Below are 22,779 nucleotides of genomic sequence, written 5' to 3' on the forward strand. Positions count from 1 at the left end.
CTGGCACAGAGAGACAGGAAACACAGGGATAAATACACTGGGGACTCATGGAGAAAACAGGAGACACCTGGAGGTGGGTGGAGACAATCAGGGCGTGACAGTGGGAGGATAACCAACCTTCCAATTAATGGCAATGCATTTCATAGCCGCTATAAATGCTAGGTTACACAGTTTCTTCTGATAAGTCTCCAGTATCAACATTTCCAAGCAAACAAAAACAGGGAGAAGGGAGAATCTGTACACATACTGAGATAAAAGAACATACTCTTTGACAGAATTCAGCCAGCCTTCACAAGACCACAACATATGCAAATATGTCCCCTTTTGTGTTTTACACTTCCAACAGAATAATTACATTTCTATGTGCATGATATTCAGTTTCATTGGCATATAGTACATTCTATGGATAGGCTTAAACTGCAGTAATTTATGTCTGAGATTCTATGAACACGACTGGGCATTCTAACATATCTTTATCCATTCATCATCATCAACAGCGTCTCCCAGGTCTTCCTATTTATTATTTTATTTTATTTCACCTTTATTTAACCAGGTAGGCTAGTTGAGAACAAGTTCTCATTTGCAACTGCGACCTGGCCAAGATAAAGCATAGCAATTCGACACATACAACAACACAGAGTTACACATGGAATAAACAAAACATACAGTCAATAATACAGTAGAAAAAAATTAAAAAGTCTATATACAGTGAGTGCAAATGAGGTAAGATAAGGGAGTTAAGGGCCATGGTGGCGAAGTAATTACAATATAGCAATTAAACACTGGAATGGTAGATGTGCAGAAGATGAATGTGCAAGTAGAGATATTGGGGTGCAAAGGAGCAAGATAGATAAATAAATACAGTATGGGGATGAGGTAGATAGATGGGCTGTTTACAGATGGGCTATGTACAGGTGCAGTGATCTGTAAGTTGCTCTGACAGCTGGTGCTTAAAGCTAGTGAGGGAGATGTGAGTCTCCAGCTTCAGTGATTTATGCAGTTCGTTCCAGTCATTAGCAGCAGAGAACTGGAAGTAAAGGCGACCAAATGAGGAATTGGCTTTGGGGGTGACCAGTGAGATATACCTGCTGGAGCGTGTACTACGAGTGGGTGCTGCTATGGTGACCAGTGAGCTGAGATAAGGCGGGGCTTTACCTAGCAGAGACTTGTAGATAACCTGTAGCCAGTGGGTTTGGCGACGAGTATGAAGCGAGGGCCAACCAACGAGAGCGTACAGGTCGCAGTGGTGGGTAGTGTATGAGGCTTTGGTGACAAAACTCACTATTGTTCGACATGCTTTGTGTCATCGGGAAAAGCCTTTATCAACCCTTGATACAGTTTGGAAATGAACTTTAGAGACTGCTTTAAAATAGTTTCAATCTTTTTGCTTGTCCAGTGTTTGCCGCACAGAGAATGTAAATGTAGAAATAAAGTGTATCTGCAAAAATTCACCTCAGCTCTGTCAGACTAGTCATCCCTGGCTACCTGACCCTGATGAGACCCCTTTCACCATCTGATCCTGCTCTGATGAGGCATGACAAATAATTCCATTTGTGTACATTTATACATTCTATTATCCATGAATAGACTAAATGGTTCAACAATTTAAATGACTATTATTCCCGGATCTCAGACTGTATGAATCCATTCACTGAATCCATTCACTGATGGTTATAATATACTGCAAAATCTTCCCTGGCTGTCTGACCCTGCTGGGACACCTGTCACCATCTGATCCTGCTAAGACATGATTAGCATAGTGTTGTGTACTGACTGTGCACCATGACAGTGAAGCCTTGTGAAAATGGATGGGGCGGCAGGTAGCCTAGTGGTTAGAGCGTTGGGCCAGTAACCGAACGGTTGCTAGATCGAATCCCCAAACTGACAAGGTAAAAATCTGTTGTTCTGCCCCTGAACAAGGCAGTTAACCCAATGTTCCTAGGCCGTCATCGTAAATAAGAATTTGTTCTTAACTGACTTGCCTAGTTAAATAAAATAAAAAAATGAAAAGCCTGTAAAGCTGTTTATACCATGGCAGTGTGAAAAGTAGGGAATTAGCTAGGGAAACTGACAGATCAATAACGGTACATTGTTATACTGACTAATAAAAGCTTGCATTGCACTGAAAAAACGTCAGAATATTGGAGAAGACCCAGATGCAGACAGTGTCGAAGTAACAAAAGTGTATTACTAGAACAGGTGGCAGGCAAAACGACAGGTCAAGGGCAGGCAGAGGTCAGTAATCCAGATCAGAGTCCATAAGGTACAGAACGGCAGGCAGTCTTGGGGTCAGGGTAGGCAGAGGTCAATAATCTAGGGTGGTGTGACAAGGTACAGAACGGCAGGCAGAAATGGTCAAAACTGGGAAAACTAGAAAACAGGAACTAAAAAAAAGACAGGTGCAAGGGAAAAACGCTGGTATGCTTAACGAACAAAACAAACAACACAGGTACAAATACACTGGGGATAATGGGGAAGATGGGCGACATCTGGAGGGGGGTGTAGACAAGCACAAAGACGGATGAAACAGATCAGGGTGTGACAGGTCTTCAATCGTTTGGCCGCTGGTTTCATCGTTTGATTCAGGTCTAGTGTGATTGAGAAAAAAACAATAGCTAAGTTAGTGACTTTGGCTAACTCTGCTAGCTAATTTTACAATGGTACATCATCAAATTTACTTCTGTTGAAACGGGACAAAGCAAAGGTTACCAAACATTTCCATACACATAACAGCTCTTAGATACTGCTACCAGACAGATAGCTAGAGCTGAACTGGCTGTGGTAGCTACTAGCTAGCTAACTAGCTGCTCGTACTGTAGGTCATCAGTGGCGGATTTAGGCATAGGCGACATGCGCAGCCGCCCAGGGCGGCATCTTGCCGGGGGCGGCATGGGGCGCCCGCACAAAAAAAGAAGATTATATATATAAATAATGGTGACATTTGATCGGTTTGGTTCGATCGGTTTTCTATCACTCATTTGCACGCCATGTCGATGATATCATGTCACCGTGTGGGACTGTGGGTCAATTAACCTTGTCGGAGTGGGCGCCCTGTTTCACGTTCTGACCTTAGTTCCTTTGTTTTAGTTGGTCAAGGCGTGAGTTGGGTGGGTAATCTATGTTTTCTATTTCTGTGTTGGTTTTCTGTGTTTGGCCTGATATGGTTCTCAATCAGAGGCAGCTGTCAATCGTTGTCCCTGATTGGGAACCATATTTAGGTAGCCTGTTTTCTGTTGGGTTTTGTGGGTGGTTGTTTTCAGTCTTTGTGTGTCTGCACCAGATAGTACTGTTTCGGTTGTCACTTTGTTGTTTTTGTATTTTAAGTTGTTCACTTCCATTAAATAAGATGAACAATTACCACGCTGCGCATTGGTCCTCTGATCCTTCAAACTTCTCCTCCTCAGACGAGGAGGAAGACGACAGCCGTTACACCCTGATTGTAGTTTGTGAGCTAGGCAGGCTATTGCCTGGGTAGGTCTCCCACTCAGAAGTACGAGATGGGGAGGGGGCAGGGGTAGGTTGACCTCAGGTCTCCCCACTGGAAGCCTGAGGTAGGGGGAGTGGATGACTCTATCAAATAGCGCACCTCTTACTTTGTACAGTACTAATGCAATTAGTTTTGCAATTTAGTTTGTGTGTTTTTTGTTTGAAGTGCAATAGTGTAATAATCAGGTTCTCTTCTTTCTAAGTGTGTTATTCTATTTGTGTGATATAGGATTTGTGCAATTTTGTTTTATTTGTGTGTTTTTTGTTAGCAATAGGGTAATAGTGTAATAATTAGATTCTCTTTTTTTATTTGTATTTATATACTTAAATTTGTTTCTATTTGTCTTTGTTACTTCTTTTTATTTTATTTATGAGTCTTATTTTTGTATATATATATATATATATATATATATAGTTTTAAATGTTATGATTATTTATTTGTGTTGTTCCAAATGTCGGAATAAAAATTACAGTTAGTGCAGAATGGTGCTTTTTTTGTTGGGGGCGGCTAAAGGGGGGGGGGGGGGGGGGGGGGGTAGTTCGCCCAGGGAGCCATATAAGCTAGAACCGCCACTGCAGGTCATTCACCTAAGTCAAGAGGGGATGAAATATTAGCTAATGTAACATGTCAGTTACACTACTAGCTCAGCACTGGGAATACACTTTTTTGTTGTTGTCAAACAGCAGTTACCTTGCCAGCTAGATCACTCAACTAAACAGTAGCCAGTTTCTGCTCTGCTTGCATTTACAACTCTGAGAACAAAAGCACTTGCACTGAGACGCAGTGCCTTAGACTGCTGCGCCACTCGGGAGGCCATGAACAGAAGTTCTTCCACACCGATCTCGACAAGCCACTTCTGTATGGACCTCGCTTTGTGCACGGGGACATTGTCATGCTGAACCAGGAAAGGGCCTTTCCCAAACTCTTGTCACAAAGTTGGTAGCACAGTATCGTCTAGAATGTAATTGTATGCTGTAGAGTTAAGAGGCCTAGCCCGAACCATGAAAAACATTCCCAGACCATTATTCCTCCTCCACCAAACTTTACAGCTGGCACTATGCATTGGAGCAGGTAGCATTCTCCTGGCATCCGCCAAACCCAGATTCATCCGTCGGACTGCCAGATGGTGAAGTGTGATTCATCACTCCAGAGAACGCGTTTCCACCGCTCCAGAGTCCAATGGTGGCGATCTTTACACCATTCCAGATTATGCTTGGCATTGGTGATCTTAGGCTTGTGAGATGCTGCTCGGCCATGGAAACCCATTTCATGAAGTTCCCGACAAACAGTTATTGTGCTGACGTTGCTTCCAGAGGCAGTTTAGAAGTCGGTAGTGAGTGTTGCAACCGAGGACAGACAATTAATACGCGCTACGCGCTTCAGCACTCGACGGTCCCGTTCTGTGAGTTCTTTAGTAAGGCCATTCTACTGCCAATGTTTGTCTGTGGAGATTGCATGGCAATTTTATACACCGGTCAGCAACGGGTGTGACTGAAGTAGCCAAATCCACTAATTTGAAGGGGTGTCCACATTATTTTTTATATATAGTGTAGTTACTCTATCATTACTAAGTATTACTAAGTAATTTACTCTGAATTCTTTACATAGTGGCGCAGCCAAGCCGACAAGGTAGTGCAACGCCCCTCTTATTTGGGGAGAACCCTGCATAGTGACCATATCTTGGTTTTAGAAGGGAATTTCACCCTGAATCTCCCACGGAATATAGTCACTACTATATTAACAACATTACGTTTTTGCAGTGATGTAAATGACTTAACTAAAAAATACTTGAAAGTACTACTTAAGTCGTTTTTTTTAGGTATCTGTACTTTACTATTTATATTTTTGACAACTTTATACTTTTACTTTAATACATTCCTAATGAAAGTGATGTACTCCATACATTTTCCCTGAAACCCAAAAGTACTCGTTACATTTTGACAGGAAAATGGTCTAATTCACACACTTATCAAGAGAACATCCCTACTGCCTCTTATCTTTCCTAAACACATGCTTCATTTGTATATTCTCTCCGAGGGTGAGAGCGTTCCCCTGGCTATCCGTAAATAAATAAAAACTATAAAATGGTGCCATCTGGTTTTCTTGATATAAGGAATTTGAAATGATTTATACTTTTACTTTTGATACTTTAGTATATTTTAGCAATTACATTTACTTTTGATACTTGAGTACATTTAAAACCAAATACTTTTACACTTTTACTCAAGTAGGATTTTACTGGGTGACTTTCACTTTTACTTGAGTCATTTTCTAGCTATCTAGGTATCTTTACTTTTACTCAAGTATGAAAATTGGATACTTTTTACACCACTGCGTTTATCATAAACGTTATAAACATTATCCAAACCACAAGCTAGAACGAGCACATTTTCATTTGACGTATTTTCATCGGGAAGTTTCGACTTCCTGTGTATTCGTCAGCTCATAGTGAATCACAAAGTCAGGCATTCATAGCAAATGCAGACACCGCCCCACTACATACAAACTTGCCTGATAGTGTTGTTTATTTCGAATGACCAACACACACTAATATCAGAACTTCTCAAGGCACACATTTTTTATGGTCTGTTTTTCACTCACATTTGTCATCAAGCGCGAAAATGTGTTATCTTTCATAGTTTCTACCTACCAGAGATGTACTGTGTCAGCTCGTATATTTAGCAATGAATCAGCTGATAGGAACATTACTGAAAGACTCCTCCGAACAAGGACAACCATATACATGCCCACAAAAACGTAGGTTGGGAAATACTGAGATTGAGACTAAGCGAAATGTCATATCAATACACCGAAATTCGTCATTCGGTGTGTCGTTCAGTGGGCGAAGCCCAGACCTGCCTTCCTCCTGCGCAAAAAAAAAAGAAATTGCAGCGCCTACAAGCAGTGGCAGCCCCCCCCAAAAGACCATTCTGCACTAACTGTAATTTTTATTCACCACAAAAGACTCAATATATCACAAAAGATACAAAATAGCAGCATAATATGGACGTATTTTAAGTTAGCCTACAGCATTGGAAATTCTCCTTACTGAGCTCAGGACTTAGTCAATACAATCACAGAAAACCTTTGTCACCTCAATAAAAGTTAACCAAATCAATAATGTGCTAGTTAGGTTGTAATCATTTTGCTGCGGACTACACACATTATCATGATGAAACTGTGAAATTATATCCAATGTTATCCTGTCTGGCTCTGGCCCTCCTCCCACATTCCACTGAAAAGGCAGAGCGCGAAATTCAAAATATATTTTTTAGAAATATTTAACTTTCACACATTAACAAGTCCAATACAGCAAATGAAAGATACACATCTTGTGAATCCAGTCAACATGTCCGATTTTTAAAATGTTTTACAGCGAAAACACGACATATATTTATGTTATGCTCACCACCAAATACAAAAAAGGACAGACATTTTTCACAGCACAGGTAGCATGCACAAAGCCAACCTAACTAACCAAGAACCAACCAAACTAACCAACAAACAACTTCATCAGATGACAGTCTTATAACATGTTATTCAATAAATCTATGTTTTGTTCGAAAAATTTGCATATTTCAGGTATAAATCATAGTTTACATTGCAGCTACAATCAGAAATTGCACCGAAAGCAGACAGAATAATTACAGACACCAACGTTAAATACCTAAATACTCATCATAAAACATTTCTGAAAAATCGATGGTGTACAGCAAATTAAAGACAAACATCTTGTGAATCCAGCCAATATTTCCGATTTTTTAAGTGTTTTACAGCGAAAACACAATATAGCATTATATTAGCTTACTACAATAGCCTACCACACTACCGCATTCATTCATCAAGGCACGTTAGCGATAGCAATAGGCACGTTAGCGATAGCGAATAAACCAGCAAGATATATAATTTTGACTAACCTTGATAAGCTTCATCAGATGACAGTCCTATAACATCAGGTTATACATACACTTATGTTTTGTTCGAAAATGTGCATATTTAGAGCTGAAATCAGTGGTTATACATTGTGCTAACGTTGTGCTAACGTAGCATCTTTTTCCCACAACGTCCGGATATTTTTCTGACACTTTTTCTGACACACATATTCTGACCAAATAACTATTCATAAACATAACTAAAAAATACATGTTGTATAGGAAATGATAGATACACTAGTTCTTAATGCAATCGCCGTGTTAGAATTCTAAAAATAACTTCATTACGACATCCAGCTTAGGTATAGCGAGAGAGTACCCAAAAGCTGGGCGCAAACGACTAGTTCACATGTACGACAGATATATGAAATAACATCATAGAATGGGTCCTACTTTTGCTGATCTTCCATCAGAATGTTGTACAAGGGGTCCTTTGTCGGGAACAATCGTTGTTTGGTTTTAGAACGGCCTTTTTCCCTCTCGATTTAGCAAGCACACTTGCCAAGTGGCACGAATCTCTCCATCGTCAACAAACGGAAGAGAACGGAACACGGCAAAACTCCCGAAAAAATTTCAATAATCTGATTAAACTATATTGAAAAAACATACTTTACGATGATATTGTCACATGTATCAAATAAAATCAAAGCCGGAGATATTAGTCGTCCATAACGTCAGCTTATCAGAAGGCAAATCCAGGTCCCTCCTCGCGCTCTCCAGAAAACAGGAAACTGGTGACACGTCATGCCAAGAGCTATAATTCGAGCCCAGATCAAGTTACACACTCAATTTCTTCTCTCACTGCTTGTCGACATCTAGTGGAAGACGTATGAAGTGCATCTAAACTAATAAATATCAAGGACTTTAATAGGCAGCCCCTAGAACAGTGCATCGATTTCAGATTTTCCACTTCCTGTCAGGAAGTTTGCTGCAAAAGGAGTTCTGTTTTACTCACAGATATAATTCAAACGGTTTTAGAAACTAGAGAGTGTTTTCTATCCAATAGTAATAATAATATGCATATTGTACGAGCAAGAATTGAGTACGAGGCCGTTTAAATTGGGCACGATTTTCCCCCAAAGTGAAAACAGCGCCCTCTGTCCTCAACAGGTTATGTAGCATGTTGGACAGAAAACGGAATATTGTCGCACTATGTGTAATTGCATAGCAAGCAACATAGGCTAACAAACATCAGTGTTATACTAGTGTAACCGATGTGAAATGGCTAGCTAGGTAGCGGTGGTGCGCGCTAGCAGCCTTTCAGTCGGTGACGTCACTTGCTCTGAGACTTGAAGTAGTGGTTCCCCTTGGGCCGCGGTCTTTGTGGAGCGATGGGTAACGATGCTTCGTGGGTGTCAGTTGTTGATGTGTGCAGAGGGTCCCAGGTTCGCGCCTGGGTATGGGGGAGGGGACGGACTTAAAATTTAAACTGTTACATTGGTGCCGTGACCCGGATCACTGGTTGCTGCGGAAAAGGAGGAGGTCGAAAGGGGGGTGAATGTAACCGATGTGAAATGGCTAGCTAGGTATCGGTGGTGCGCGCTAGCAGCCTTTCAGTCGGTGACGTCACTTGCTCTGAGACTTGAAGTAGTGGTTCCCCTTGGGCCGCGGTCTTTGTGGAGCGATGGGTAACGATGCTTCGTGGGTGTCAGTTGTTGATGTGTGCAGAGGGTCCCTGGTTCGCACCTGGGTATGGGCGAGGGGACAGACGTAAAATTTAAACTGTTACATTGCATTTTCCTACTGGGCGAACAAAATACAATACAAAATATAACATGTGTAAATACCTGTTGTTAAATGGGAAACAGCACGTTAGTTGTGCAGGGCTTAACAGTATTGATGGCTGTCGATGGCAAAATCTGTAGCATGAAGACAACTGTGTCAGCAGTGGCTTATGTGACCATGACATCGGTGTATGCTAGCTAACACACTTATTTACAGCAATCATATGCCAAAGCACATCCCAGAAAGCCCCTCAATCCTTAACAGGTACCATATACCCACACATGTATAAATCAGTAATGTACAGCAAACTTGTACACATTGGAAAATAGAAAATAGAAAACAGTATTCAGAACGTGACCTACCCCTTGCATCACATTTTCCTACTGGGAAGACCTGACGTTCGCGATCTCCCCCTATCTGCAAGCGGGGCCAATCACAACACACCTTATTGTCATCAGAGTTGAACTAACCAATAAGAATGCTTGAACATTAAATACACATTTCTTTAGAGGCAAGTGGAAACATAACCAACCCTGTTACACTAGCCTATTTCATTAAATGCATAATATTATACTCATAAAGAGATGACATAGCTGCATACCTTTATCTTTTTCGCGTTTCTCCTCTTCTTCTTTCCTCTTTTTCCTAAACTCGGCACCTGATGGCTTAGATCTTTTCTTATCCATTTGTGTTGATTTGGCACTGGAGCATCAATACATTACCCATCCCCCAACACTGTCAACCAAGTCAAGATTAAACCAATTCACCTTGGTGGTGTGCAGACTGGTTTTATATTATTCTTAACGATTTCGCACAAACCAAAAAAAAATGCAACAATATGTCTGTGAAACTATATATTCACAGTATTATGAATGAATTGTGGTTTATTTGGTAGCATTTCGTAGTGTGACTGATTTGACTAATTGCATTAGTACTGTACAAAGTTAGAGGTGCGCTATTTGATAGATTCCCCCGCTCCCCCTAACTCGGGCTTCCAGTGGGGAGACCTGAGGTCAACCTACCCCCTCCCCATCTCATACTTCTGAGTGGGAGACCTTCCCAGGCAGTAGCCTGCCTAGCTCACAAACTAGAATCAGGGCACACACTCCGACAAGGTTAATTGACCCACAGTCCCACATGGTGACCTGATATCAATGTCACCATTACAAAAAAAATAGTGCGGCCGCCCCGGGCGGCTGCCTATGTTGCCTATACCTAAATCCGTCACTGCCTACAAGAATAGTCCCAGTAAACAAAAATTACGCTGAAAATATGTCTAAAATATGTATTTTTCCAGACGTTGAAGTTCGATTTAGGTTCTGAATGAAAGGTGAAAATATGTATTTTCCGGACATTGAAATCAGGTAAATTTTCATTTCTCAATGAAAGTTGAAAATATGTAATTTATAGACATCTATGTTTGGGCCAAATCAAGGCTGGACCAGACTGGACTAAATGTGAAGCAAACATAGACGCCTATTTTTTTTTTTTTTTTAAACCTTATACTTTTACTCAAGTAGAATTTTACTGGGTGACTTTTATTTGAGCCATTTTCTATTAAGGTATCTTTACTTTTACTCAAGTATGATAGTTGGAGACTTTTTCCACTGCTGGAAATTGGGTAACGGTGCATATGTATGCACCCAATGCAATTATGCAGTCCAGTCTGTCTAATACAGCGGTCTCCAAATCTTTCTAGAATGAGCTACTTAAATTTTTTATATTTTTTTTTACATGTTGTGAGCTACAAAACTAGCTTTTAAATAGGCACATTTTTCTCTTCCCTGCAACTCTTCCCCAGGTACTTAGTGTACAATAGAAAGTCGTGCACTATATTTTCTGGCAATATACCTGGTAGAATAATGGTTAAAACAACTCGGAGGGTCCATGTCAATGCTTAAATCTGAATACCTTTTTCAGGGATGGGGGGGATGAAAGAAATGTTTTATTTTGTATAATTCCCCTTTAATTGGGCATATAGCAAGTGAGGAATGTGCCATCTAATGTGTTAATAGCAGCAGTAGTACAGAGCCATTGCGCATTTCATGGCTAAGTTAGCAAATGACAAATAATATATATAAAAAACATACTTACTCATGATATACACTACTTCTGCCATGTAAGCCTAATTTGCAGTTAACGTTTAATTGAGAAGGTTTCTGGGAAAGTATTTCAGTCATCCCTCAAGATGGTTCAATTGGCTACACACAGTGATAGACAAATTGATACCCCTGATCTAATACATCCACAGTGGGATTTCGACTGTTTGTATTTATTGTAAATATAATTCATTACTGTATTTTATTTTTAAGTTATGCAACACCATTACAACCTTGTTTAGCAGTATTTAGTCCAAATATGGCATTATTCCACTCTTTGGATTAGTTCACATGGGGAACTTTTATTTTGAAGGCAAACCGCAAATTCCACTATTCACTTCAAGACCGCTGCCATCCAGGAAGTTCGCAAAATAAACGTTAATTTGCTGTTGCGAAACAGGCAGACAGAGTTGCCAGTTGAAGAGGTTGTAGCTACACTACTTGAACAATAAGGTAAGACTATGAGTTTTCCTAATACTAAAACTGATCATTATTGGACATTGTTATAGAAGAAAAGTGCGATGTACGCAAACACAGTAGCTAGCTAACGTTAATTAGCCATGCTAGCTAGCTCGCAGTCTCCAGTACCAGCTAGCTAACTTAGTTGTGCCTATATTTTATTATGAACACAGTGTGATTACGACAAGTGGATATTGAGAAAAATTAATCCGTATAAGAGGGGATCAAACTTTACAGTACAGAGCAAACCAACCAATCCAGGAAACCGTATGCTGCTGCTGCTTGTTACAGGAAACGAAGACGTCATGCAGCCCTCTAAAGACGTCTGTTGGTCCTTGACAATCTGGATGGTCCACCTTGCCTTCATGGTTCTCACTGTTCAAGGTAGGGTCATCTAGAAGCAGAACTCTATTTCTATGAGTGCATGTTTCCATTCATTGGTTTGAAGCGTGTACCACATAGTTTCTAAACCCAGAGGCGCAACACTCCGAGTCTTCCGGGAACGCTTGTCAAATAGACCAGGCCACGGTTTGAGATGGTAATGAGAAAATTTGGGATACAAATTGGGGGAAACCAACATTAGTTTCCTATTGACCCCCATTGTAAAATCGGCAACTTGGTCGTTGTCGATTATTTATTTTTGTTATACAGAAATAACACAACATGTCGATAGGCTGCAGTGTTGTTCAGGAGTACATGAAGCCAGGTCAAAAATCCCAACAGATGGTTTGCAATGCTTCCATGCAGGGAAATGGAGCCAATGGAAAGACCCGAGGTAAAGTTGTTTTTAGATTCGGACATTCAACATACATTAGCCAAAATCCATTTTAAATGGTAAAAATCAATAACTAATTCATTGATTGTCACAAACATAAAAATAGATATGGTTTAGTCTATAAATGACATTTTACAAACAACCTGTTTTGAATAAAAATTCCAGTTTTGATTTGATGGAAATGCAAATCTTTAAAATGCAATTAAAGCTGTATAAATCATTAACTAATTCACCGTTTGTCACAAACATCAAACTATGTAGGATTTATTCTATAAATGTCTAGCATACTTTTACAACCTTTTGTTTTGTGTAAACAACAGTTTTTGATAGAGGGCATGTAGTCCGTCTAGAGGGCATGTGGTCAAAGTTCTAACGAGTCTGTTATACCCTATTAGAAGGGGCCTGGCCATAACATTTGGCATCTTAAGTCATATTAAATTAGATTACAGGAAAAAAACTACAGGATGAAGGTGTCAGGCCTGACTAACAAAGAAGACCGGTTGGTGGATCAAGAGGACCAAGACAACCAATAGGATCAACATGGACATTCCACAGTGGAGATAAGGAAAACTAAGAGTGAACCATAACATACACTACAGTTCAAAAGTTTGGGGTCACTTAGAAATGTCCTTGTTTGTGAAAGAAAAGCAACAAAATTGTCCCTTTAAAATAACATCAAATTGATTAGAAATACAGTGTAGACATTGCTAATGTTGTAAATGACTATTGTAGCTCGATACAGCTGAGTTTTTATGGAATATCTACATAGGCGTACAGAGGCCCGTTATCAGGAACCATTACTCCTGTGTTCCAATGGCACGTTGTGTTAGCTAATCCAAGTTTATAATTTTAAAAGGCTCATTGATCATTAGAAAACCCTTTGCAATTATGTTAGCACATTTAAACTGTTGTTCTGATTTAAAGAAGCAATAAAACGGGCTTTTAGACCAGTTGAGTATCTGGAGCATCAGCATTTGTGGGTTCGATTATAGGCTCAAAATGGCCAGAAATAAAGCACTTCTTCCGAAACTCGTCAGTCTATTCTTGTCTATTCTTGAAATGAAGGCTATTCCATGCGAGAAATTGCCAAGAAACTGAAGATCTCGTACAACGCTGTGTACTACTCCCTTCACAGAACAGCGCAAACTGACCCCCCAAATCAGCTCTACATAATTCAGCAGGAAGGTGTGCAACTACCACACATTTATACCCATTATACCAGTAGAGAAACTACGTCACCTACATAGGTATTACCATATCCCTTTCGATTCAATTTCCTTGCAGAAAGAACTATTTGCAAACCTTTTAAAACATCCAGAAAGACAGTGGTCTTAGAAAGGTATTTATACTTTAAAAGACATATTTTATGTAGATGAAAGAATTATCCAAGTGAGCCTAAATATCCAAGTGAGCCTATGAGGACCTTGGGGATCAGATTTACCATTATACCCATTGATCAAACGTATAACAGACAGACACTGCTCAAAGGGAGTTGTCTGTGATCTCTAGACTCGCCACTTTATTAGGGTCACCACCCTATTCACAAAAATAAATTGCTCCTACATACACCAAGTCCTGTGGTCTTGGCTTGCTAGACACTAAAGCATGCAGAGAAGTATTCAGGTATTCTGTTACTGTTAGAACTTTAGAATGTGCAAAATGACAGCACAGTCTGATGGTCTTTTGTAAGTCAGAAAAGTTCCAAAACGTGTACTGACTGTAATAAACTTCAACTGGACATAACGTGAACAGTCTAGCTCCTTTCCCAGTTTCATCAACAGTTTTGAATTCACGCTGTTCCAGATGCAAAGGGGGTTGTACCTAATAAAGTGACAACTGAATCTATAGACTTTCCAGAATGTGTTCTAGAAATACCCAGGGTATAAAATATTTGGCTTTAAGTGTTGAACAGTTGAATCTATTACCTCAGGAGATGGTACCGTTCAGCTTGTCTGGAGATGACAAAGAAGAACTTCAACAAAGCCAAAGTAGAAAATGATTGGAAGGGCCCTCTTTCTTGTTAAATTAGAGACATGAATAAATGACTGTTGTGCCTTGTAACTACTTTAAAATGTGTTGCACTAAAAATGCAAACATTGATTTGGCATACAATGTAAGATTGTAAACATTGTACAACTTCATATAGAACAAATTGCACTTGAAATTAACATTTCTTTAAAGTTATTGCAAATAAATGCATATTTTCACTTTTCTGTGTATCACTGAATTAGTTATAGATTTTTTTCTGTCTTTAAAAGCAATATTTGAGATTTTATGTATTTATCAAATCAAAACTGGAATTTCTACTCCAAGCAAAGGCTGTAAAAGTACACTAGACATTTATAGAATAAATCATACCTTGTTTGATTATGTCATCAGTGAAAACGCTATTGATTTATACTGTTTAAATGGCATTTTATAGATGCCATAGTTATGTATTTCTATCAAGTCAGCTTGAATTTCTTCTCAAAACAAAGGTTGTAAAACTATGCTAGACATTTATAGAATAAGTCATATCTAGTTTGATTTTGTGACAAGCGGTGAATTAGTTATTGATTGTCAAATGGCTTTTGGCGAATATCCGCTGAATGTCGAATGTGCGATTATAAAAACAACTTTACCTCGGTGTGAAAAGAAGCCAGTGGCTTCAGGCTATTTGGAGTGGGATATGTGGGGACGCTGTGTTCAAGTAGGATACATACAGTGCATATCCCCGTTACTTTTCCCACATTTTGTTAGATTAACCTTTTTCTAAAATAGATTAAATCGTCCCCCCCCCCAATCTACACACAATACCCCATAATGTATTTAAAAATATATATTTAACCAGGCAAGTCAGTTAAGAACAAATTCTTATTTACAATGACGACAAAGCAAAACAGGTTTGTGCAAATTTTTAGTATTCAGACACTTTACTCAGTACTTTGTTGAAGCACTTTTGGTAGCGAATACAGCCTGGCGTCTTCTTGGGTATGACATTACAAGCTTGGCATACTTGTACTTGGGGAGTTTCTCCCATTCTTCTCTGCAGATCCTCTCAAGCTCTGTCAGGTTAGGTGTGGAGCGTCGTTGCACAGATATTTTCAGGTCTCTCAAGAGCTGTTCGATCGGGTTCAGGCTCTGGCTGGGCCACAAGGACATCCAGACTTGTCCCGCAGCCACTCCTGCGTTGTCTTGGCTGTGTGCTTAGGGTCGTTGTCCTGTTGGAAGGTGAACCTTCGCCCCAGTCTGAGATCCTGAGCGCTCTGGAGCAGGTTTTCGTCTAGGCTCTCTGTACTTTACTCCATTCATCTTTCCCTCAAACCTGACTAGTCTCCCAGTCCCTGCCGCTGAAAAACATTGACACAGCATGATGCTGCCACCACCATGCTTCACCATAGGGATAGTGCCAGGTTTCCTCCAGATGTGACGCTTGGCATTCCGGCCAAAGTTTTAAATTTTTGTTTCATCAGACCAGAGAATCTTGTTTTTCATGGTCTGAGAGTCCTTTTAGGTCCCTTTTGGCAAACTCCAAGTGGGCTGTCATGTGCTGAGGATTTACTGAGGATTGGCTTCCGTCTGGCCACTACCATAAAGGCCTGATTGGTGGAGTGCTGCAGAGATTGCTGGCCTTCTGGAAGGTTCTCCCATCTCCAAAGAGGACCTCAGGAGCTGTCAGTGTCCATCGGATTCTTGGTCACCTCCCTGACCAAGGCCCTTCAACCCCGTTTGCTCAGTTTGGCCGGGCGGCCAGCTCTAGGAAGAGTCTTGGTGGTTCAGAACTTCTTCCATTTAAGAATGATGGAGTCCACTGTGTTCTTGGGGACCTTCAATGCTGCAGAAATGTTTTGGTACCCTTTCCCAGATCTGTGCCTCGACACAATCCTGTCTCGGAACTCTACAGACAATTCCTTCAACCTCACTGCTTGGTCTTTGCTCTGACATGCACTGTCAACTGTGGGACCTTTTTATATAGACAGGTGTGTGCCTTTCCAAATCATGTCCAATCAATTAAATTTACCACAGGTGGACTCCAATCAAGTTGTAGAAACATCTCAATGATGATCAATGGAAACAGTATGCACCTGAGCTCAATTTATAGTCTCTTAGCAAAGGGTCTGAAATGTAAACCAAGGTATTTCTGTTTAATTTTTTATACATTTGCAAAATTTTCTAAACCTGTTTTCACTGTCATTATGGGATGTGGATTGATTAGGAAAAACACATATTTAATCAATTTTAGAATAAGGCTGTAACGTAACAACATGTGGAAAAAGTAAAGGGATCTGAATGCTTGTGTGTGTGTGTGTGTGTGTGTGTGTAAAACATTTAATCACAGGTAAGACGTTTAGCTAGCTTATCTTGGCTAGCTTAACCCTTACAAAATAAGTTGGCAGTCTTGGTACAATCCACTGCACTTTTACTGCAGTTTCAAAACGGCAATCTTTTTTTTTCTATGGGAATATTCCGGTAGCTAGCTAGCACTCACTCAATTGGCTCTTAGCATTGTCATGAAAAGGGGCATGATGTAATCCCCATAATATTATGTTTTTAGTAGTGAGAAGGCAATGTTAAACATCTTTAGACATGTTGTACTATTCTTAAATGTACTTTTGTAATTGACTAAAACAAGCAGACTACAATAAAATTGTTTTTGAAAGTCTGCAGTAAGCCGATGGGGTAACCACAGGTTGTCTTCCCCACAGGCGCGCAGGGTCATAATGATATATCTAGTACCGACTGGGTCTATTGCTATTGGAGAAGCAGTTTTAGCATATCTTCATACTGTACTGTTTTTGCTTATACCACAGTTTTCAAACCTAGAGGCGCAATGCGTTTGTGACAACGTTTTTTGGGGTTAGTTATCAATACCTATCTGTGTCGTTTACAATGGGAGCAAAGGAAGCATAGTGGGCAAAGCCAATAACGAGCTAGCGAGATCCTATTGGCTCATTATAGCATGTATTTGTATATTTCCGTTACGGAACGCCTCCTCTGTGAAGTGTATCTGTGCACAAACTCAATTCAACCTTGCACTCCTTCTAAACAATGTCATTTTTTTTCAACTTTGGCAAAGCTTCAAGTCTATCAAATTTAGTACAATGTGTTCGTAACAGATTATAGTTTTGGGAACATAAAAATGTATTGATCAGATGTTTCATTGATGAGAAAATGTGCAGAATGCCAGCCCAGTTTCACTCCTCTGGCTTTCTGTCCGACTCCCACACGCTACCACAAGAACTGGTCCTGAACCCAACCACAGTCCTGCAATGTTATTTTAGGTGTTCAGTACCAGTCAAGTTTTAGAACACCTATGCATTCAATGGGGTTTCTTTATTTGTATTATTTTCTACATTGTAAATGAATAGTGAAGACATCAAAACTATGAAATAACACATATGGAATCATGTAACCAATTTATTTTTAAATAAATATATGTTTTATATTTGAGATTCTTCAAATAGCCACCCTTTGCCTTGATGACAGTTTGCACACTCTTGGCATTCTCTCAACCAGCTTCATGGGGTAGTCACCTGAAATGCATTTCAATTAACAGGTGTGCCTTGTTCATTTTGTGAAATGTATTTCCTTAATGCGTTTCAGCCAATCAGTTGTGTTGTGACAAGGTAGCGGTGGTATACAGAAGATAGCCCTATTTGGTAAAAGACCAAGTCCATATTATGGCAAGAACAGCTCAGATAAGCAAAGAGAAACGACAGTCCATCATTACTTTAAGACATGAAGGTCAGTCATTCCGCAAAATATCAAGAACTTAAAATGTTTCTTCAAGTGCAGTCGTAAAAACCATCAAGCGCTATGATGAAACTGGCTCTCATGAGGACCGCCACAGGAAAGGAAGACCCAGAGTTACCTCTGCTACAGAGGACATGTTCATTAGTTACCAGCCTCAAATTGCAGCCCAAATAAATGCTTCACAGAGTTCAAGTAACAGACACATCTCAACATCAACTGTTCAGAGGAGACTGCATAAATCAGTCCTTCATGGTCGAATTGCTTCAAAGAAACCACTGTTAAAGGACACCAATAAAGAAACACGCGCAATGGACATTAAACCGGTTGAAATCTGTCCTTTGGTCTGATGAGTCCAAATTTGAGATTTTTGGTTCCAACTGCCGTGTCTTTGTGAGACGCAGAGTAGGTGAACGGATGATCTTTGCATGTGTGTTTCCCACCATGAAGCATGGTGGGCGTGCTTTGCGGGTGACATGGTCTGTGATTTATTTAGAATTCAAGGGACACTTCAACAGCATGGCTACAACAGCATTCTGCAGCGACACGCCATCCCATCTCGTTTGCGCTTATTTTTTTATTTTTATTTAACCTTTATTTAACTAGGCAAGCTTAGTGGGATTTGTTTTTCAACAGGACAATGACCCAAAACACACCTCCAGGCTGTGTAAGGGTTATTTGACCAAGGAGAGTAATGGAGACTGTATCAGATGACTTGGCCTCCACATTCATCTGACCTCAACCCAATAGAGATGGTTTGGGATGAGTTAGACTGCAGAGTGAAGGAAAAGCCAACAAGTGCTCAGCATATGTGGGAACTCCTTCAAGACTGTTGGAAAAGAATTCCAGGTGAAGCTGGTTGAGAGAATACCAAGTGGGTGCAAAGCTGTCATCAAGGCAAAGAGTGGTTACTTTGAAGAATCTCAAATATAAAATATTTTTATAAAATTAAACTTTCTTCTTTCGCATACTCAAGTGGCCTATTTTAGGAAGCAAATATGGGTATTCGGACACGGCCAGTGTCTCCTGGTGTCCTAGCTAGCTTCTTCTGCAGGGTTTATCAGTGGTTGGCATCCAACGTTATGTACTGGAGCACCCCCAATAGAAGTATAAAGAGGAGTTCGTACAGAAATGCCCACATGCAGGAACGCCCTTACTTGCGAGCCGCAATTACGCCCTTCTCGACCGGGATAGAAATTTGGCAAGTCTGTGAAGTGAAAAATTCGAAAGGCAACCTAGATTCGAGCCAATGTCTTTATATAGCTGAGCCTGTCATTACTACAACCGTGTGACACTGACACGTTAACATTTTTTGTTTGACCAACTTTATATGGAATAGGAGTGCCTTTTCAGTTGACGACATGCGCAGTTCAGTGCGACGCGACTGGTAGACCAGACGACGCGTTTCTTCGCGTGAGCTATGCTAGATAACGTTGCCATGACATAGCATTTTTTTAAACCTTTTATTTAACTTTGCAAGTCAGTTAAGAACAACTTACAATGACGGCCTACACCGGCCAAACCCGGACGACGCTGGGCCAATTGTGCGCCGCACTATGGCACTCCCAATCCCGACCGGTTGTGGTACAGCCTGTATATCTTCATACTGTACTGTCTTTGCTTATACCATCTATGGTTTGAAGCATTGGCTCACGTCAGATTGCGCGACGGCCGTCTACACTGATAGTGTACTGAAATTCTATCGAATAACACATTCGTTCTCATTATAGTTAATGTTCTGATTAGTGTGCCGAATTCTGCAGCACAGCTGACGGTTCTAGCTGCGACGTCATCGCGTTAGCCAAATGTTACAAAGTAGTGAGACAGTGCCAGTTGTCAGTCAGATGCATGGTGATTTCTTAGAACAGTCCCGTATCTTTAGTGGCATACAACTTCATCAACAAACTGGCAAACTAGCTAGCACAAGGCTGCTAGCTGGGGCAAGAGGAGCTGATCAAGCATGTCTTTCCGTAGGAGCCAGCAAAGATGGTTCACTCAGGCTGTTTACATTTGGGGGGAAATTCTGGTCTACTTAACGGGGTGGGTCTCCTATAGACACCAATGCACTGGTAACTGAGTCTGATCTACTTAGTTCGTTTGCCTTTAATTGAACCAGAAAAAAACAGAGTGGGGTGTCTCGCTTCCACTTCCGTCTCTGGTAACCAGTGCGTTATATCTGCGTGATTTTCAAAACTAAGAACTAGTGTTTGGAGAATGAGCAAAATCTACATTTTTAAGAGATGCTGCTTTCAAGACAGGTCAAAACTAACATTTTCGACTTGGAAACCCACTGTAGAAAAATGAGCTCAGAGCTTCCCACTTGGAAAATATCAGAATCGACCAATGGGAAGCTTTACGCAAAACACGTACGTAAATGTTAACCCTTCGAGTGTCTGAGTTGTCTTGAAAGCACCATGAGTTCCACGTTTAGTTAGACACATGGCTCCTGGCAACTGCGTGTCGGGTTAGAATGAGGCCATCTGACGTGAGACAATGTGGGTTTTGAAGGTGTTGTCTCCAGTATTTGTCCACCTTGGTCATTCAATTTTGTCTCCTTTGTTTTCAGGTCAAGACTGCTCCAAACCCATACCGTTAGAAGGGTCAAACATGTTTCTTACATCAACTCAAGAGAAATTTGGAGATGGAACAAAAGCAACTTTTGAGTGTGCAACTGGATATGTCAGTGCAGGAGGGTCTCGATTAGTCACCTGTACTGCTGGCGTGTGGAGTACAGTGACACTAACATGCGAATGTAATTCCAATAATTGTATTTTTTATTGTGCTAAAAAGTTCGGCCATATTCCTGTAAATGTTTTTAGTAATAAAAATAGTCTCCCACTCTATAAGCTCCCAGTTATTTATTGGGTAAACCACCAATGTTTCAGTATCACTGTGCCTTCTTCAGGGTAATATCATGAATGCTTGAACCAGGGCTGCGTTGAGTAAATGTTTACGTTCTGGAGCGTTCAATTAAACGGAAACGGTGCTGTACGGAACGACCTGTTGAAAAACGTGGAGGGGTTGGGGAGCCTTGTCATCGTGGCTCTGTCCTTTTTAAATACGTCACTCATTGCTTCAAGCCACACCTCGCCACACGGGAGCAAATGTACCTCAAAGTCTGTTCCAGAGCGATTTGGGGAAACGTGTCGTTCAGCACAAACCGTTCTGCAATGTAGCAACCGTTCAAGCGAACTGAACGCACCTCAGGTTATATAGACAAACCGTTTGTGCAACCAGTGACAATAGTGAGGTGTCATAATAAAAACGTCCCTGTTAGTGGTGTCATCTCATGCAAGACACATGGAGGAATCCATCTCCTCACCTGTCCATGTGGGAAAACCCATGTAGGACAAAGGGGGGAAAAAATTTAAACAACGCATAGCCGAACACCGCAGCTCAATCAGGTGTAAGAACACTGACTACCCAGTAGCAGCCCACTTTGTTGAAGCTAACCATCCTATCTCTTTCATCAAATACAAAATGGTATCGAGCATGTTACCCTACCAAGGAGAGGCGGTAACATTGAGACCCTACTACTACAGAGGGAGGCCTCCTGGATCTCCTATACAAAAATACTAGTGGTCTGAATGTTGACTTGGACCTCAGGCCCTTTTTTATAAACAATTCCCCCTTTTTTTTTATGACCAGGTCTGCTAAATGAACATGTTCTTAACACAGCTTATCAGCGTGCAGCCAGATGTTTCCTTGTAGAGATGCTTATTATGCATTGCGTTTGAACTAAAGGATTGCATGTAACTAAGATGAAATTAATTGGAAACAATTAAATATATATGAAATAGTAATCTATTTTCATGTTAATACTATGTACAATATCTAATCATGTTGTAATATGATGAAAACAATAGCCTAATATATTTAACATGCTGTAAACTATTGTCTTTTAACAGTAACTTTTTCATCCTCACCACCCTAATTACTATGACATATTCCTCACTAGTCAATGGTTGCATTAATTGCACTGGTTGTTTATATAACCTGGTTCAAGCATTCATGATATTACCCTGAAGAAGGCACAGTGATGCAGGAAGTTGGTGGTTTACCCAATAAATAACTGGGAGCTTGTGTATACAGTGTGCAACTCTCTTATTTATTTTTATACCCTATAGTTTACTCACCGTTAGTCAGCACCTCCTCTAACTCTTTTGGGTATGCACCAGCTCATGCTTTTCACTAAACAGTTTTTACCCACCCACTCACAACTTGATATATTCATTGCCCATTCATAAAACTCACTGAAAAAGTAGCCTAGCCTGGAATCTGGACCTGTTTTGTTTCAACATTCCACTCCTTGCCACTCCATGTCATGTTTGGCATATGAAACAGAGTGGCAATGAGTGGGATGTTGGCACAAAACAGGTCAGGCTAGCCTACATTTCCTCCGTACATGACTATTTTTCTTTATGGTTGTTTCAGTAAGGCCGTGTGGCTCACCAGGAGAAGTGCTAAACGGCCGATATAATCTCTCGGGGGTTCTGTTTGGTGCCAGGGCTGTTGCTTTCTGTGACACTGGGTCAGTGCAAGGCTATTTGCCTCATATCTCTCTGTCTCTCT

General features: G+C 40.5%; 1 protein-coding gene across 8 annotated transcripts in view; it reads left to right on the forward strand.

Annotated features, from left to right (window-relative positions):
• The window catches only part of LOC120061098 (sushi, von Willebrand factor type A, EGF and pentraxin domain-containing protein 1-like), a 144,277-nt gene that overhangs the window by 101,485 nt on the left and 20,013 nt on the right, over positions 1 to 22,779 (forward strand). The window lies entirely within an intron of this gene.

Source organism: Salvelinus namaycush, chromosome 16 (genome assembly GCF_016432855.1).
Source record: "Salvelinus namaycush isolate Seneca chromosome 16, SaNama_1.0, whole genome shotgun sequence".
In the NCBI taxonomy this organism is placed as follows: domain Eukaryota; kingdom Metazoa; phylum Chordata; class Actinopteri; order Salmoniformes; family Salmonidae; genus Salvelinus; species Salvelinus namaycush.